This window comes from Microtus pennsylvanicus, chromosome 9, assembly GCF_037038515.1.
Source record: "Microtus pennsylvanicus isolate mMicPen1 chromosome 9, mMicPen1.hap1, whole genome shotgun sequence".
Taxonomy (NCBI): domain Eukaryota; kingdom Metazoa; phylum Chordata; class Mammalia; order Rodentia; family Cricetidae; genus Microtus; species Microtus pennsylvanicus.
Window position 1 is genome coordinate 48,759,532 of NC_134587.1, and position 20,130 is coordinate 48,779,661.

Below are 20,130 nucleotides of genomic sequence, written 5' to 3' on the forward strand. Positions count from 1 at the left end.
TTCGCTTTCCATTTTGGCATAGTCTTTCTACTCTACTGGAAGAACAATGCTTCCTGGAACTAGCCATGGGAACACTACAATGGCTGGGGCCACTGCTCATAAAAATACCCAATGTCATCAAACATAGCAATGAGACTGTTAAAAGAAGCTGAAAAGCTACTGGAAACATTTGTTAGATTAGGTATCATGAAGCACACTTGAAGAATGACTTATTGTTCTTTTGTGGACCTGGAACAATTTTTGGCAGCTATATAGTAGAATCATGTTTGGTCTGCTGAAGAGGGACATCAATTAATAATGGATGAAAAATCCCTTTGTCTCCTGCCTTGGAAGACACTGCATGTCTGCCAAGATGGCTTCTCAGGCTCTGCCAGTGACTATGTGGGAAGCCTCAAGCTGAAAACTCAAGCCATCTCAATAAAGCCAAATGCAAATGCAGAGGAATGGCTGATTATATAAAGTAGAATACATATTTTTCTTTTTCTTTTTTTTTCAAACCTCTTATGATGGCAGCTAGTACAAATTTAAAAGAGGATGCTGGAAGATGTTTGATTTCATCATAGCTCATAGACAGCAAAACTGTAGCCCAATGCTCAGTGATTAGAGCCACTCCATGTACCTAGGTATCTGTAGCCGAGCTATGTAGAGACACTGAAAGTCACACAGCCATATATAAGAAGGCATGCCCATACTGTATCATGGAGTCTGCCTCTCTGTTGTTAACATGACAACTTAAAGATATTCCTAGGAATGGCCTACTCATCCAGCAGAGGAACTGCTGGTGTAGTATCAGGGCCCTTGTTCTACCCTAGGTGTTATACAGAAGAGTTCCCTGGGCAGAAACAAATAATGGGATGCAGTTCAGAACCCTCCAACCCAATTTTCTACAGTGGGCAGCCCGCTGGCCGCCTCTGCCAAGTCTTTAATTGCTTTGGAAATGGTGCTCTCATTCTTCAGCTGATGGCACTCGCCCTTTTGGAGAAGGCTAGAAAGTCCTGGCAGGGGATCCCTGAGACCGAGACAGCAATGGCCTCCCTGGTGTCCATACGCTGCCTTAGGAGCACCGAGTACACACATGCACACACATACACACATAAGCGCACTTCTGAGGACCAATGCTACAGTACAGGCTCCCCAGACAGGAATAAAGGAAAACCCACCCAAAATCGAGACTCTAGAGATCTACACATCTGGCTGTTTCTGTCGAGAACAAGGTAGTGTTCAACTGTCCTCGGCCCAATGATCAGCCTCTCAGCAACGTTCTGCCAGAGGTTCGTTTTTTCCATGGTTCCTCCATATTTTGTCCCTTTCTCTTCCAACACCACCTTCTCCTCCTGCTCTTCTTCCTCCTCCGTCTCTCTGCCCCCCCCCCCATGTGTCTCCTCCAAGGATCACCTCTTGGGCATCGTCTCTTTCTCTTCATCCTCATTCAAAACCTTCAGTGATCTTCTCTATATGGACGACTCTGAGGTTACTCTTTCTATTCCTAACTTCTATGAAGAATTTTAGATCTGTGTAGATACCCATAAAACCCACCATAACCTCTGGCACACCCTATTTAAGCAGAAGGGCAGGAGCTTCTCCTCTTTCCTCTCCATGCGCCCTCTCAGTCCTCATCCCAGATGTGATGCCAACAGCAGAATCCCTGACTCCATCCTTGGATAGTCCTGAGTGGGCATAATACTTCATTCTGGATGGAAAAAAAAAATCTGTTTCTCCTTCTCATGCACTCACTGGTCTCATTGCTGACAACTAGAATTCACGAAATGAGGTCCATATGCTCCAACCATAGGACCTAACCCCTCTCCGTATTCTTTCTACAGTGCAGGCCTACAGCAGGTGTGCACAGGGATGGCCTGGTGGAAGATACTCTGGAGAAAGAATCAACACAGAGTCTGTCCAGATAAGCTGGAGATCAGAGTGGAGGGGAGAAAAGACAACGCTGGTGCAGGGCTCAGGTCTGAAGCAGGAGATGGGGCATAAGAGGGATTTCTATGCAGAAAGAACCAGCATCGACGAGCCTTACGTCATTTCTATAGCAGAACTATGTCATTCTAAAGATTAATTTATTTTATGTGTATGCATGTATGTATGTATACCTATATGTGTTTATGTGTACCACAGAGTGCAGGAGCTTGAGCGGGCCGGTATCAGACCCCCTGAAACAGGACATACAGAGTCCTAGGTTTCATCCATAACACCACACAAACCAGGCATGGTGGTGTACACCTACAATTCCTGCATTCTGGAGGCAGTGGCAAGAAGACTGGAAGTTCAAGGTTATCTTTGTCTCCATATTAAGTTCAAGGCCAGCCTTCAATGCCTGAAAAGTTGTCAGGAAGAAAGGAAGGAAGAAGGGAGGGAGGGAGGAATAAAGGAAGGAAACTCATAAATACAAAAGCCAACTAACCAACCAACCACAACCCCTGAAGAACAGGATAGAAACAGTACCCGAAGGTTCAAGTTCTGACACTGCTGGTTAACACAAATTCTCTTGGAATCCATCTCACCTCCCATAATTCCCAGCCTCAACCCAGGAGGTTCATCTCCAGCTAGCATGCTCATGGCTGCTTTCACACAGAGCAGCCCTCTGGCTTTCCTAACTTGACCTGGCAGGTCTTAGAAAGAGTTAAGTATTGAATATATTGTTTATAGTGCAAAGGGAGACAGTCCCCGTTAAGGGGGAAATTGGTATTTCTTAAGAATAATTAATGAAAATTTTCCATCTCTGAATTTAGCAACAAAGGCCCATCCTAGAATTCTCTCCTTCTCAACAATTCTCTGTTGGGTTCAGTACTTTGTAGTTAATATTACCTTGACAATCAGAGAAGCTATAATACATTAATGAAACCTAGCCTAGAAAATCAGATTACAGCTTTATTAACAGTTTCGTAATTGAGGAATCTCTACCATGGAAGGCCTCATCTCTGGATATGTAAGAATCCTCTGTTTATGCACACCCCTGGACCAATCAAACAACAGTCATCACTAATAAAGGTTTATTTAATTCTCACAGTAAAATTTTAATATCACCAGCAGCCTGGGGAAGCTTTAGCAAGTGGGTTTGCTTGACATCAGATCGTTTCCATTCTGCCAGTCCCAATACTTCTTAATCTTTAATATCAAGGCAATTAAAATTAATGGCCACTCATCTGCAGCTACTGTGGGCAGTGTTTCCTTGACATCTATTGTTTGATGGGATTACCTAGAGGTTAAACTAACAAGCAAGGTTTAATTGGAAGCAATGAAAGAAGCAGTGATCATACGTTATGTTTAACCTGCATAACCACATCTAAATGAATATCTAGAAATGTTAAACTATTTCTCAAATTAAAATATGCACATCACACACATTCTGATATCACAGATTTGGAAACTGTGGTAATCAGCTAGTAAGTTCACACAGCGCAACGGAGAGCAGTGTAATTAATAAAGAAACTGACACCTAAATTCAGGAACGGTTTTCATCTTTTAAACAGATACAATTACTTGCAGAAGACCTATGGTTACTCAGTGGGAAGCAAAAAAGCTACAGGGTACATGACCCCTCTTGCAACAGTGCTCATGACAGGGCAGGCTGCAGAACGGGCCACTAAGGACGGTCTGCTCTACAGTTGAACTGTGATGGTCTGTATATTGGTCCCACAGTGGAAACAGGCAGGAAATTGGTAAAAGGGAATGGAATATGCTGTCCTGTGCTTCCCTTCTGAGTCTCACATCAAAGATCCACAGCCCTGCCTGTGAAGGAGCCAAAGGGCCAGGCAAAATTTTTAAGATTAATTAAAAATGAGAAAAATAACACTAGCACTCTCTTGTTGATGCTCAGTGTGCCCAACCCCAGGTGGAGTCTCTGGAAGTCAGAGGAGAGGGAAGGGTACATAGTGCAGGTTGCTGAATGTCTCTGGAACCTTTCTCCCAGGCCAGAAGTGACAGAAAAAGCTTCCAGTCTCTTCTACATGCTGTGGCCATGCATGTCCCCCACCTACATTCTGCAGACCAACACTTTAAAAATCCAAGCTGTTTTTGGGTTGGAACTGTAGCTCAGTGGTGCCATGCGTAAAAGGACCTGGGTTCAATATCTGGCATTGAAACAAAACAAGAAAATCCCCATGGAGACTTACTAGTTGGAAAGCTTTTTGCCTTCTTTATAAGGCTTCCCCTTATCCTCTCATTTTGAACTTTCAACTCAAACAGTCAATTCAACTGTAGGTGTGGCCATATAAAGGCTAAATGGTTAGGACTCACACTCCGCTTTTAAATCTACATTATGCCATCTACAAGCTGAATGACTTTCAACAAGTTGAGTCCCCTTAAAATGAGCATGATAATAATACACCCTCCTTGCAGAAAAAGTTATGTGTGTGGGTGGTCTAGGCACATGGATTATCTGACCACTGTAGCTATTATATCAACCGTATTTTCAGTGAAGGAATAAGAAAACCAGACCATTTACAAGTTGTCCCAAATTACACAGCAAAATTCTGAGATGGAACCAGAACTCAACCCAGTACTCCCCCATCAGCATTTTCTAATAATGTTTACTGAGGACGTCATAGTCAGTATTGGCCTTAGTACTGTGGAGAGCTTGAAAAGTAACCACGTGGCTCCAGTTCAACTTTACAATATGATCGTGAAAGCAAGGCCAGCCCCCAAAACAATTAGCAAAACTTGAAGGACAGTGATGAGGTCACAGGGAGACACAGAGATGTCCTAGCAGGTCTGAGAAATTAGAGGACACTTCCTCAGTAGGGAACAAGTGAACTGGCCTTGACTTCACCCCACTCCTTAGTGCTTTGATTAAGTCTGAATTCCAGCAGCAAACCCTGCAGAAGTTCACACCAACACAAACAGTACAGTGCCTCCTCTCCCCAGACCCTAGGGACTAGTCACTTCTCTAATCCTTCCCCATCGCTCTTTTCTAACGATCTCTAGTATTTCTTTTTTAAAATTGTTTTTATTGAGCTATACATTTCCCCCCTTTTCCCTCCCCTCTCCCTTTCTACCCTACCCATGATACCCATACTCCCAGTTTACCCAGGAGAGTTTGTCTTTTTCTCCTTTCTATGTAGATCCATGTATGTCTCTCTTAGGGTCCTCTTTGTTGTCTAGTTTCTCTGGGGTTGTGGCCTGTTGGCTAGTTGTAGTAATAAGGGTGCGGCAGCGGGGCTGCGTCCCCAACACCCCAGCTGCCTGCCCGGCTAGCTTTACCCGAAATAATTACACAGACACTGTATTCATTTAAACACCGCTTGGCTCATTTCTACCCAGCCTCTTCTAGGCTAACTCTTGCACCTGGACTAGCCCATTTCTTATCATCTATATAGCACCGGTCTTACCAGGAAGATTCTAGCCTAAGTCCATCCTGGGTCGGAGCTTCATCGCGTGTGTCTGCCTGGGAGCGGGGCATGGCATCTCTGCCGAGGTGTCTGCTCCTGAGAGGAGAGCTGTGGAGTCTGACCTCACTTCCTCTTCCTCCCGGCATTCTGTTCTGTTTACTCCACCTACCTATGTCCTAACCAATAACATGGGCCGAGGCAGTTCCTTTATTAGCCAATGACCTTCCTCCATCATTTCTAGTTTTTCTTTGCTTTATGTCTACAAGCCACTTATGAGTGAATACATATTATATTTGTCTTTCTGGCTCTGGGTCACCTCACTTAATGTTTTTTTCCCCTAAATCTGTCCATTTGCCTGCAAATTTCAAGATGTCATTATATTTTAACGCTGTGTAGTCTCCATCTCTCTTTTGGTAGTGAAAGAGTCAGGAAAAACCATTCTAAGGGAAGAGGCTGGAAGCATTTAGCAGTGTTTCTGGAAGAGGTGAGATCTGAGAGGACAATCAAGGAGTAAGCAACATTTCGGGTAAGGGAGAGAGAGACACTGGGATGTGTGACAGCCAAGATCTCTGCAGGTGGGGCAGCTGTAGCTTAGGAAGGGACAAGTAGAGCCCGCCAGTGTGCCTAGAAGGTCTTACGCCACTGCAGCCCCAGGGTCCACAATATGATGGCTGATGGCGAGGGTTGCTGGAGCTGGCCTGTCTAGTGCAGAGGGTCTGTGAGCATTTGCTGGAATCCTCCCTAAAGTAATTTTGAAAAATCATGTACTTGCTCACATATTTTTTTATTCCTTGTACATTTTTAAAGTTGGCATGCACAATTTTTCATTATAAGTCTTAGAGTTATAAACAGTGTTATTCAGTATGTCACAAATGTTGACATTTCAAAATAAAACTGCAACACTACTCCTTAAAATGTGGTCAAATACAATAGCACAGCAATTCAATACCACTATCCATGTTCAAACAAACACACTTGCTTTTTGAGATTCAGAATTTTACATTTTTGTTCTTAAAATATATTTCCATTTTATTTCTCTCCTACATTATCCTAATGCAATATACTTTTATGCATAGCATAAGAAATATATGGAAATTTAAACATTTAAATTGTTTTTATTTCCTATAATTATAAGGTTATATATGTTTGGTATTTCCTTCTGGATTAAGCTGTCACTGCACTTAATCTAAAATTGGTCAAAGCAATACAAATATACTTACTTTGGTAAATAAAAGTACTTATTTTGAACAATAAATGTAAGTTTATTATACATGCATTTCTTGATCAGAGAGGCAGGGGTTATAAAATTCTGAATGAAGCATAGGTTTTTACCAATATGCTTCATATTACCCCGTTCTGAGGACCAAAGAGGGCCTCAAAAGACTCTGAGGTACTGGGCCAATTATTTCTTCTGGAATGGGGGATGGGAGGTGGGAGGAAGGAAAAGACAAGTGACATAAAGCTTCCTGCAGCAACTGTAAGGAGCTGGGTTTGAGGAAGGAGAACACGCACTCATATAAAGGCCCATCAGTGAGGTTTAAGCTTCTGTATAGATGCGTTAGGGCACATCCTCAGCTCTTGCTTGGATTACCAGGGTCTCCTTGGAGAATGTTGTCTGAAGTGGTTGAGCTAACTCTAGCTAGGCGTTGATCCTTCTTGTGACCATAGAAGGGAAACCCTAGGGCAGGGTGTACTTGGAGAAGGCCTCCTTCACTGTAAGCATGGGGCTCACTCGGGGAACCATTCCCATAGGACACAAAGAACATTTGCACTAGACCAAGAACAAATTCGTCAGCTCCAGGAAATCAAAGATGTTCTGAGTAAAGAAAAAAATTGTGTGTGTGACTTATTATTTAGCATAATTTTTCTGGAGATGATACCAACAAAATATATATTCTTTGACCAACATTATTATAAGAACTTATCTTGAGGAATTTACAGATACTTGTACAAAGATATTTACCACACTCCTACTTACAATAACAGCAACAACAAAAAAGACAAAATTTACAGGAACCTGAATGATGGAAAACAATCATTGATTACAGATCATGTTGAAGAGAAATAGTTATTGACATGACATTATTCATAATATACTGCGAAGAGGGGGAAAACTAAGTTTTCCTTTCATACAATATGCAGTCGTTGTGTGTGAAAGACATAGATGCATACATACATAGACTTGCATTCACACACAGGAAGAAAGTATCATCCCAACCACCAAAAGGAGGGCATGATTAAGGGCAGACTTTGTTGGCAGATAAGATTTCTATAAAGTACATCTATCTGTACAAACATGGTAGTGAGTGGTGTTCTCATACACACCAAGACAGCCATGTCAATGGGCAATCACTGTCCTGGCTGCACGTCACTGTCAACAGAAATGCCATTATGCAGATTTGCTTTCCAAGGCAATTACTGAGGCTAAACATGGCAGCACATGGTTATAGTCTCAGTACATGGACGCTGAGGTAGGAGGATGGTTTGAGCCTGGGTGGTTGTGACCAGTCTAGACAACACGGTACAGTAAGTATATACCATTGGAAAGTCTAACGCTTAGGAGTTTTATGTTGGCCCCAAGCCTACAGGAAAAATCAACTCTTGTTCCTTGTTTGAGAGAGGTTTTAAATATCAGGCTTGAGAATTCTGAATACAAAATTAAAATCTTTTTGTAAATCTCAAGCCATTAAAATTTCCCAACAGCTTTGTGTTTAAGAAAAGTTCTATGTTAAAACAAAAAGCCAACCCATTTACAATGTCTGTATAGTCACCAACAGGCCACTAACTGATCAGCTGGTTTTAATTCTACCTTCAATTCCCATTTCTACCACATTCATTTATCATGTCAATACCAACATTAAATAAAGAAGAAACCATCACTTAAAGACTTTCCCCGCACAAGTGCAAGGTACAAGCTCTTCCTTCACAGCGCTTCTGCACAGACGGCATCAGGGAGAGGAGTCCGCTAACACAGAAGCATCACTATCAAAATTAACAAACTGAAAATTTATGAAGCACAGCTCTTGACAAACTTGCCAATGTGTCTCCTCATGTTTACTTGTGACGCATGCTTTATGTAGTGTGCCTAATTAAACAGACATTATGGAAAACTGAAATGGCGATCTGTGTAAAATGGGACATGGCAGTGTGTCTGCATGGTTAATGTTTTGCCTCAATCAAATAGTTCTTCCCTAATCAATAAGTTCTCATTCCCATGCTGTAGCTCAGTTTTAAATGAAGAATAAAAAGCAAATCTAAGTTGTTTTAAAGTAAATGTGTTGGTAAACACTAAGCCTCAACTCATTCACCCCTCTGCCCTGCAAGGCAGGCGTCCGGTAGCTTCTGAAGGGCAGAAAGCCTAGACAGTCGCATGGTATGTGTCCCCAGGGGCTCCAAAGGACAGATAAATGGGCCTGAGAGCTAACCAGAGCCATCCCAGCGCTGCGAACTCCTGCCTGACTGACTCTGGGCTAGTCATGAGAGTTAAGGCTCACCTGTCCTGGGCTACAAGAGGGCCGTGATGCCCACTCATGATGCTGCTGTGAAAATTAATCTTTCTATTGCAAAACCCTATGGAGTTAAAATATGGATCAAATTAATAATCCAAACTTTTTAAATTTCCATTTTTGAAAATAAACTCCAAATTTATAATAACTGGCTTGAAAACCAACTTTTGAGACACAGTCCACCTCTAACGGTAGAACCAAAAAACTTAAGATTCTGCTTCCACACTATTTGAAATAATTTAAAGTAGATCTACTTGTCAAGTATATTTTTTGTTTGTTTGTTTGTTTGTTTTTTGAAGCTGTGAAAAATTTTTATCGCCATAATGTGCTGACACATTACAGTTCGGCTTCGCCCTTTCTCCTCTCCGCATGATAGACTGATAACCACCCGTGACATTTACAAAGAGGCTCATCTGCGAGTCTATAAACTGTCAGCCTTGCAGCCACTGTGCGGAGGACAGCACCGCTCATCTTCCTAAAACCCGTGCTGAGAGCTGCTTCCACAGATGGTGCGCCCTTTAAGATTACTTCTCTTTCCTCCCTCAGAAAAAATCATTTCTCCCACTTCTAAAAATAAATCTAGGTTAGGTAAACACTCCATGCTTCCTTCCTAGGCTCTAGAGAAGCCACAACATCTCACAACGGGGGCATCACAACTACAGAGCTGCTCTCAGTAGTGGAACTGTCACTGGGTAACACAGCATCCCAGAATCCAACCTCAAGGGTACTCTAAATAATAACAGGGCAGATTTTTACCCTGAGACGTTTCATATAAATCTAATGCCAGTAAATAAAAACATAAAATTTTATTCAGCCCTATATAAAAGTCCTAGCCAACCACTACTACCCACCACACACATGCCAGTTTCTTTTGAAAAATCCAGAAAAATGTCATTGGCTTTCTTTCCTTCTCTTGATTATTATTTCTTACAATGCTGGAGGTCATCCTAGAGCTTCTCACACACTAAGAACACTGGCCCCTGACTGACTTCATTTAAAAAGGAGAGATCTAGTCTTAAAAGGAATCCTGCCCTTGAACGTACATGAACACATCTCACCAAGACCGCATCACAGAAGTAAAGAATACAGCAGGGCTATGTCGTGAGAGCCTAAGAACAGACTCATTCCTTCCTCTCCCTGGATCTCAGGCTTTTGGAGTCTGCGAGAACTTGGGGGCTAGGTGTTGTGGTTAGAACCCTGATTTGTTCGAGGTCAGAACCACTAGCTCCTGTCCCAAATGATCAGCTTTCACCCCCAAATGCTGTCTAAGTGGACACTAAATAGTACTGGCAGGGTACTCATGACACACTACAGTGCAGTCTACACAGATGATCTCAATAGACACTGAATCTCGCCAAGAGACATCAGCACTCCTTTTACACATAAAGCATGACTCGATTGAACAGCCTGCTCCAGGTCCTGGCACTCTGAATATGTGACATGAGAGGGCACTCCCACTGTCTGCTATGGGCTAGTAACTTGCCTAGGAGCTGGTGCACCTGAAGGACAATAGTTTAGCAAGTTGAGTAAGACACGAGAAAAGGAAAATTACCACTCTAGGATGTCCCTCCTTTGGTCTTCCATTGTCACCTTAAATGGTACCAGTTAATAAAACCATCAGTTTTTTTTCCACATTCCACCCATGGGTTCTAAGATCTCCCAGTGCTCAGGCCACTGACAGGCGTTGCCAGTGATTCTACTTTTGGACTGGTCTCCAGCCAGACAATTCACCCCACACATCTCATGAGTGTTGGAGATACACCGTGTTCCCCAAAGCAGCCCTCTTATTGTGGCCTTGACCTCTCGCATGCCATCTTAACTTCATTCTCATTCTGTTGGTCACCACCCATCCTCTTGTAGTACCACGTGGTAACATTTACCAAGGCTTCCTAAGAGTGCAGTGCCATGCTAAGCACTCTGTGACTATCAATCCTCCTAACAACCCAATGAGGTAGGTTTTACTATTTTCCCTATTTTATAAACAAGAAAACAAAGACATAAAGAGTCTCACTAAATATTCCAGGCATGCAACTAGCAAATGGTGGAGCAGACAAGCAAACCATGCGGGTCTGAGTTCAGAACAGGTCTAGTTACTCACTTCTCGGTTAGGCTCCCATTTCTACTTAGAAAGTTGTCTTTTCATTCTATTTCCAAGAATGAAATCTTCAAACACACATGGCTCATGCTGAACACTAAAAGACTGAAGACTCAAGTGTTTACCTACGTGTGTCCCTTTGTGAGTTTGTGCGTGTGAATGCAGATAACCTGGAGGTCAAAGGCATTGGATGCCCCAGAGCTGAGTTACAAGCTGTTGCGAGCTGCCACATGTGGATTCTAGACACTGAACTTGGTTCACTACAAGAAGTGTATACTCTTAACCATGAGCCATCTCTCCAGTCCCATAAGACAGACTTTTCAAAGAAGCAGTGCTTGGTTTTGGTGGGATGTAGTCTATTTTTCTTCACTTATGGTCATCTCTGCTTTTACTTTTCCTATTTCCTTCTTTCTGTTCTTCTAGTCTCCTATTAGTATCCCTTAACATTCTGAGATGGTTCCCTATCATTTACCTCCAGCCATCTGTGTGTATGTGTATAATATGTATATGTATATATATATATGTGCACACACCATACATCTATGCATACATATTCTATATACATTATACATGTGTATTTGAATTTATACGTTCATTTCTAAGTAAGGCCTTAGGAAAAGTCAGTGAAATTTTAATATGTTGCATTTCTGTTATCAGTTAATTAAAATGTTTTCAAATTTACACTGTAGATTCTGCATTAACCCAGAGGTTATTAAAGCTACTGGTTCCATTCAAACAGAATTTTCTAGTGTCCTTTTATTACTGATGTCTACTTTAATTCTGCTGTACTCGGAAAGCATATTCTGCTTTAACTTGTTCAAAATGTACTAAGAAGCCACCCACGGTAGAACGTCACTGTTGTTACAGCATACTCAGGTGGAAGTAAGAAGATGAAGACTTGCACAGCAAGCTCCAGGTCAGCCTGGTGTTGTAGTTGGAGCGGCGGGCTGCGTCCCCGGCACCTGGCCGCCCCCACGGCTAGCTTTACCCGAAATAATTACACAGAAACTGTATTCTTTTAAACACCGCTTGGCCCATTTCTGGAGTGGGAGAATCATGGCGACTCCCTGACTCAGCTTCTTTCTCCCAGCCTTCCATTCTGTTTACTCCACCCACCTAAGGGTGGGCCTATCAAATGGGCCTAGCAGTTTCTTTATTGCTTAACCAATGAAATCAACAGATTGATATATGACACTCCCCCTTCACTTCCCCTTTTTTTGTTTAAACAAAAAAAGGAAGGCTTTAACTTTAACATAGTAAGATTACATATAACAAAACAGTTATCAAGCAAGAATTACAGTTACAATATTTATATCTATTTTATCTTTTATCATAACAATGGAAAACTATAACTATCTATCCATTCTTCAACTCCAGACAGACGCAGGTTAAGATCATTCCTGGTAAGCCAGCTCGTGGGCTACAGCAGATTATTAGAAATGGGCTAGTCCAGGTGCAAAAGCTAGCCTAGAAGAGGCTAGATAGAAATAGTTTAACATTAATTGGCACTTTATTAGTTGGTATTTTCCAGAAAAATGCAAGAACCTTAAAATAGCCCCCTTCATCACTTACAGGGCATTATAATCATGTCTTCATTCTGTGCATGCTATAAACAAAGTAGGACATTAGGATCCTTATGCAATAGATTTTCATTCAGACCCACACAGCGACCCTCTGCTTACCATTTCCTACATCTGCCATCCTGTTGGAAATCTTTTTACTTCTCTATGAAGAATTGCTTTTATATATTTTTTAAAGAAAAAGAGAGACAAATTCTTTCAATTTTTGATAAAAAAAAATCTTATTTGACTTCTATCAAAAAGCATGTTTGGCAGGTATGGAATTCCCAGCTGACATTTGCTTTAAATCATCTATGATGATGCCGGCCCTCCCTGTCACAGCTTTATTACTCAGTTCAGTTAGTGGATGGTGTAAGTGTTGCTTTTTTAGCACAATCTTATTTTCCCTCTGGATGCCTTTGTTTTGACTGCTTAGTGTGGATTACTATTTATTTATTCTGTGTGGAGACTACAGTTCCTCCTGAATCGGGGCTTGGAATCTGCCATAAAATTTACAAAGCATTCATTTAGTACATTTAAATTGATATGCAATGCTGGAGCTAGAATTATTTTCAAAAATCTCATCATGCATCTCTTCAGCATACTTCTTGTTCTATGGGATAGCAGCTAACAGTACACACATATAGCCTAATAATCACACCTTTTCATTTGATATTATGTTATATGATATCTCATACAATTGCTCACACAGTAATTATATGAACTATATTAATATGGGTTATACCAAATACACTTACATATAAATCTGGATATGTACTCATGCATGTGTGCATATATATAGATACACATGACTCTACTAATTAGAATGTGAGCCCTAGAGGGCAGGATCTCTGTGGCATTCATTATATAACATTGCCCAATGACTCTGAAGTTGCTAGTTGAATGCTATTGAGTAAGTTAATTAATAGATACAAGTAAGACATCTAAACCACTCAATCTCACAAGTGCAGGCTCTCCCCAGTCAAGGTCAATTCTGACATTCCAGTACCACATCTACCATCTTAAGCCACTTACCAAGTAAGCATTTCATGTCTGGGTTGGACACTGCTAGACACTGAGAATATTGCACTGAATAAGACAAGCAGTTCTAAACAACATGGAATTTACCACCTCTAAACGAACACCACTCAATGCTCAGAATTAATTATGGTAAGAGTTGTGGAGGAAAAGGAGCAATGAGACTAGGCAAGGGAGGGCATAAATTGTCATCAAGGGAAGCTAGCTCTGAAGGAACAGAAATCGGTACACCGTTTTTCCATGGTTCTTGTGGGTAGAGACCATAAGAGAAACACATACATACTTGACATTTATACATTCTGACTCTTACATCCACCTATAGGTGACTTCCAAGTATTTTCTCTCTTGAAGCCCCCATAATTCTATTTCTAGTCCAGTCATATACATGAAGAAAGCAGGTGGAGGTACAAAGCCACAGGGATTGTTTGGAGACAGTAATCTTGATTCCTAGAACATCACCTCCACAGGACAAAACTCGCTATGGCCACCTGACAGACCAGCCTGGTGATGATAGTTTTCTTTGCTAAGAATGTCTTTCCTTTGTGATCTGAGGACATCTTCTCCATGTCATCTTTCCTACAGGGCCTTTCCTGGTACTGTCAGAAGGAAGTAAGTCTCTCCTCAGTGTGTCTGGGCACAGCTGATAAGTGAGCAGGGACAGAGAAGTAGCCAATAGGAAAGGAAAAGGCAGTAAAGAGCACCTTTGGAAAAGGCTTCTGGAAAGGAGCATCACAGACTCGCAGAGAGGGGTGCCAGAGGGCTTGGGCATGCATCCTGTACTGATCTGGGTCTTTGCCCTTAGGCTACCCCATCTATTTTCTGATCCCTCCTATCTCTTGCTCTCCACCCTGCTGTGGGCCCTGGGGCTGTCCTCTGCCTCAGGCTTGCCAGTTGCTGCAGGCTGGTAGGAGATGAGAGAAAAGAAGGCCACAGTACCTACTCCCCTGGCATCTTCGCTGTAAAGCTGCCTCTTCTCAGAGCTTGTTACTTCTTTCTCCACCTAACCTCCTTCCTAGGTCCTGGCAACCCTTCCTGTATCTCCTGGGGCTAAGAGGCAGCAACGGAACCAACTGCCAGCATCATCCATTGTTTCCCTACACTCTGCCCACAGTTTTATAAATAGACACTTTATTAAAATTGTCTGACATTATTCTATTTTGAGCACGCCATCTGTTTTCTGCTGGGACCCTGACTTGCAGATTAGCCTACTGCCCTGACAAGCCTCGCAGAAGAGAGGCTCTAGAAAGGTGAGATGCAGTGATGAGAGACGGCATGTGGAGGGACTGGAGGGAACACACGTTTACACGGAAGAACAGGACTGGGTAAAGTGAAGGAGGCAAAGCTGGCAGGTACACATTCAGATGAAGATTCCTTTAGGGAAGAAGAATTCAAAACCACTTAAGTCTACCATGGCAACAGAACAGTCCCTCTGCTCTTAGGTCTGGGTATCACAAGGGGTGATAGAGGTTCCCTTAGAAAAGCCCAGTCTGAAACAGGCATACTTGACATTCCTGGAGCAAACCCTACCACCCAGGGTAGACAGCCCCATCTTCAGATAACTCAGGTGTCCCTGGCCTGCACTAGGTGTTACAGCCCATTCAAAGCACTCTTATAGTTTTACATCTGGCTCTTCTATTCTTCACACATTGTTTAATGACAGTCGCATCTCCACTAGGGTACAAAATAGGAGCTTTTAGAACATGAGAGTCTGTCATCTTTTAAAACACTGGAAAAGAACCTCTGTAACACAATAGCAGCCATTTTCCTCCAAGCTGCTTCTGGTCTATCTACAGCACACTTACAGCCGAAACCCATTTCTGTTGGTGTCTGCTGCCAAAGCAACTGAAAAGGCCTTTATGGACAGCTGAAGCAGATATGGTAATTTGATAGTCATCTTTTTTTTCCTGCTCTAATAATTACTTTAATGGTCGTCTTCTTGTTTTAATAGATTTTTTTAATAAGGAAATCTTACTTACAAATTTTAATTAGCTTACTGAATATTCACTGCTTTGGAGTAAGTAGTTTAATGAGTAAGAGATCTCAGACTACTAACTAGCCTAGCTTCTCCCCAGTAGCTAGGGAGAGGAAGCAGTCCTCCTGAGAGTTCAGGCTGTACGTACACCCAGACTCGAGCCTGGGCCCCTGGGATGCAGGAACCACACTGCCACTGGCAGGAAAAAGGTGGCAATCCACTTTCTTCCTTTTTATCAAGCATCTCTACCCCAATTTCACCACTTATGAAAGCCTGCGACAGTCCTTGCCAAATCACTCCTGAGCCTCCGTCCCTTATCTGTAAGGAGCAGGGCTGTGTCCTCTGTGCTGGACTGTTAACAGACAGGTCCTGTGCACCAACTTTGGGTGCAAGGCTTTGGGGTACGCTAACGGCAAGAATGAAGAATTGACCCCAATGCCACTTAACCTCTAATGTTTCTAGTTCTCTTCTTTCCTTATAGTACTTTTACGACAGCAATGAAAAATACGTTAACATTTTTCATTCTAAAAACAGCTAACAGAGAAGACAGACTCAGAATCGAAATCAGGAGAACAATGGAGGCTTTGTGTCTTACTAACTTGAATAATCCATGTGGGTTAGCACTACTCCAAAGTAAAAGTGTATTAATATCTGCTCCACTAATTAAGAATATGTGACAACTTAAGTATGAGCCTTGGTGCATGTGAAATTCGCAATAACAGCTTTTGTGACTCTTCAGTTTACTGTATGAAAGGGAATTCCAGCTTTTCAGCTGAACTGAGCCTTATAACAGGAGGCTCCATTCTGGCGCAGCTGAATTCTAAATGGAGGACTTGCATTTACAGCATGCCATTGTGAATTAATGAAGGACTGCAATAGGTTTCGTCTCTACTCTCCTATCCATGTATGTTACTACACATGTGAGCTTGAGAGCTAAGGCACAGCCAAACTTAATACAGACAAGAGGAAATATTTACCCTCTTCTCCAAAACCTCTCTCCCAAATCTTTCCCTATTGTTCTTAATAGCAACTCTATCCCCCTGATGATCAGGATAAAAATGTCAGCCACCTCCTACCGCCAGCAGACCCTGCAGGTTGTACCCTGAACTCAGCCCAGCTCATCATCTCCACCACTGACACTCTGGTCTAAGTCACTATCATCTGCCTGGATCACGGCAGCTGCATGTGGGCTGGTATCTGCTTCCACTCACCCTCACGATCGTTTCCAGTACAGTCACCATGGCAGTCCTGTTAGAGACAGGTCACTCTTCTGTTTCCCATCCGACTCAGAGTAAAAGCCACAGTCATGCCCACTGCCTAGCAGCTGTGTGGACGCCCCCGACTCTTTGCTCAGGCTGCTGTGGTCTCTGCTGAAGAGTTCCTCATCAGCCACACATCGTGTCAGCTCTCCAACTCTCCGAAGACTGCTCAGGAGGTGGCCTCCTTCACCACTAAGCAGAGCTCATGCTCTCCCTCCTCTATTTTTCTCCACAGCATCTGTCATTTCTAACTTGCTATCCCTTTGTTTTATCTCTTGTTATATTTCCCCACAGAAGCTTACACAATCTCAAGAGCAGGTTTATTGTCATGGTGCATGGACACTTTGGGTGACATGAAAACATACATACAAAAAGAGGCGCGCATTCTAAGTACAGAGCTTGACAGGTTTCATAGCATGAACACACCCAGGAACCCAACACCCGGATCAGGAAGCATTTCTTCCCTCTCCACTCACTGCTCCCCAGAGGCAACTGCTGTCCTTACTTCTAGCACCTCAGGGTAACATGGTCTGTTACTGAGCTTGTTATAAATGGAACCATGATTCTCTAGCATTATGGAGATGCACAGAGATGTAACTCATTCTTACCGCCGAATCACAGTCCAAATAAACCACATTAATGTCTCCACTTCCCCATTTGTGGATGTCTGTACTATGTCTTGGCTGTCATGACTATCACTGCTATAAACATTCCAGTATGAATCTTTTGGAAAATATTTGTACATATTTCTATTAGGTAAGGTCAAGTATCAGTTGAACAACTGACAAAGACTTCCTCAACTTAATTTTTTTTTGAGACAAGTTCTTGCTGTGTCAATTAAGTTGGCCTCTAACTCAGAGATCCATCTGCCTCTGCCTGAGTGCTAGAACTAAGAGTACACACACCACCATGTCTGACTTTCTTAATTTATATACATAGGTTTATAATGAATGGTAATTAAGTCAGTGCCTACAAACTCGCCATTCAGATGGAAACACACATTATTAACTCCAGTGAAGTGCTTTGAATATTCCTTCCTGACCGCACTCGGCTAACTCTGCTTTAGTCAGTCTTCTCCTTCTCCATGTATTTGATCACGTGTCTCCACTTCTGACTTCACAGAGATTGGCCATACACTTTGTTTCTTCTGCAATCTGCATTTTCATGATATTTCTAGGACACACTAACTGGAATTGACACACATTAAAATTCCTCCTCCCACTGGTGTAGATATGCCACTGTGGGAATGCACTGTGTTTACCAGTGTTTTTAGGCAAATGAAAAATTGTCTTCTTCAAGTTTTCAGATATTTCAGTGTTGCTGACTCTTCCAGTGTCTTAGTATATCTTTTAGACAAGAGGTTTTCCAGGGCAGTTTTATCTAAACGTGAAACTGTGGGTTGACTGCATGGGCACTTCTGAAGTGGATACAATAACCAGTCCCCTGGCAGGAAACAGAGGTCCCTGCTGCCGTTGACAGGCTTATAACCCTGGGTATGCTTAAACTTAACTTTTTGCCAATCTAGGAAATTAAGTGATTTCATTATAGTTTTTCAATTACATTTTCCTGATTGCTATTGAGAATGGGGATCTTTCCATCTAATTGAGCACTTGTAGAGATAGTCTATGGCATCACTGAGGTCTTTCCCACTTTTCAAATTGGTTGTCACTAGAAAGGCACAGAGACTGTAGGGCCTTTTCCTTATTAATTTATAGGAGACCCTCATACTCTGGGTTTGTATATATGGGTTGCCATGCCTAGCTCCTATTGATTCTTCATTATTAAAGTATTTGCTGAAATAATAATAAAATTTCAGTTTTATATGCAATATCAAAAACTGCCCTGTTCTTGTCATCTGTTTTCAGTATTTGAAGGTAGATTTGCATATGTTCTGGTGTCTCAGTGTATTTCTGCTTTAGAGCACATTGCTCTCTTTTCAGGACCTGCTAGACCTGAAACAGAAATTCTTAACTAAGGGCCGGAGCCACGGCTCAGGTGTTAAGAGCACTGGCTGCTCTTTCAGAAGAACCAGGTTTGACTCTCAGCACCTACATGGTGGCTCACAACTGTCTGTAATCCTAGTTCTAGGGGATTTGATGGTCTCTTCTAGCCTGTGTGGGCACCAGGTATGCACATGGTACACAGACACATGTGAAGGTAAAACACCCACATAAAATGAAAAAAAATTAACTATTTGCTTTTTCACTTCTCATGAACTTGAAGTAAAAGCTGTAAGGATTGAAACCAATGTTTTTAACAGAATAACTATTTTATCCACTTCAGAGATAAGGAAAGAGGGATTTGCAGGAAAGTTGGTTTTTCAGACAGGAAGTAGGTGAACTTGGAAGCTGTCACAGTTTAGATGAATGCATACACTGACTGATGAAAGTCTATGATGAAGAGACAAGATCAGGAAGCGAGTCTTAGACAGGCGAGGATCTCTATGTTATTTTCATATCTTCACCTGCTCCTAAAAATTCCTAGGAGGATTTCAAAATACAACCTAAATGCACTGGTGTGACCAGGTGTGAGGGTGGACACCTGTAACCCCAACTACTCGGAGGATGAAAGGATCATTATACCCACAAGGTCGAGGACAGCCTAAGCAAGACAACTAGCCTTCATTTCAAATAAAGACAAGAAGCATAAAAACCAGGTTCGAATTAACAAAACGGTTCAGAAGGTAAAGGTACTTACTGGAACCTACATGGTGGAGAGAACTGACTCCATGCATGTGCCATTGCACACTGCACACCCACAACCCCTCACACACATAAGCAAATCATGGTTAAAAAATAGTTCAGTGTGGTGACCCAGGCCTAAATCCCCTCATGGAGGTGTGGGCAGGAGGCCAGGCCATACTGAAGCTGCTTCAAGGCTTCCTAAAGCAGAGACACAAATGTGAATGAATGCAGCACACAGCATTTTAGAACACTTGTTAAATGGGTTCCCAGTCTGCTTTAGAAGTGAAATCTGAAGAACAGGCTGAAGAGAACCTTTTATTTCTAATTCCCAAGCATATACTGAGTATGTCCTAGAACTACATACAAATTGCTACATACTACAGCTATCAAAAAATCTGGATTATAGAGCTTTTGTAAAGGATGTAATGTCTGCTATTCCTGGTGCTGGATACATTGTTAAAAAGCTACAAACACACAGTAAGAGAAGAACACCTTAAAGGACCCAAAACACTCAAGCATGAAAGCAGACCTGGCTGTCAGCTGGCTCACATTAGCATTTGGGGACATGCACTATGCTGTTTAATCTCTATGCTCAGCTTGGCTGGGTTTAGAGTCATCTATGAGTTGCACCTAGGACTGTCTGTGAGGTCATTTTCAGAGAAGTTTAATGGAGGAGTAAAG

The 20,130-nt window shown here is 42.2% G+C and overlaps 1 protein-coding gene across 2 annotated transcripts in view; it reads right to left on the reverse strand.

Annotated features, from left to right (window-relative positions):
* Pbx3 (PBX homeobox 3) overlaps positions 1-20,130 on the reverse strand; it is a 191,551-nt gene that overhangs the window by 7,419 nt on the left and 164,002 nt on the right. The window lies entirely within an intron of this gene.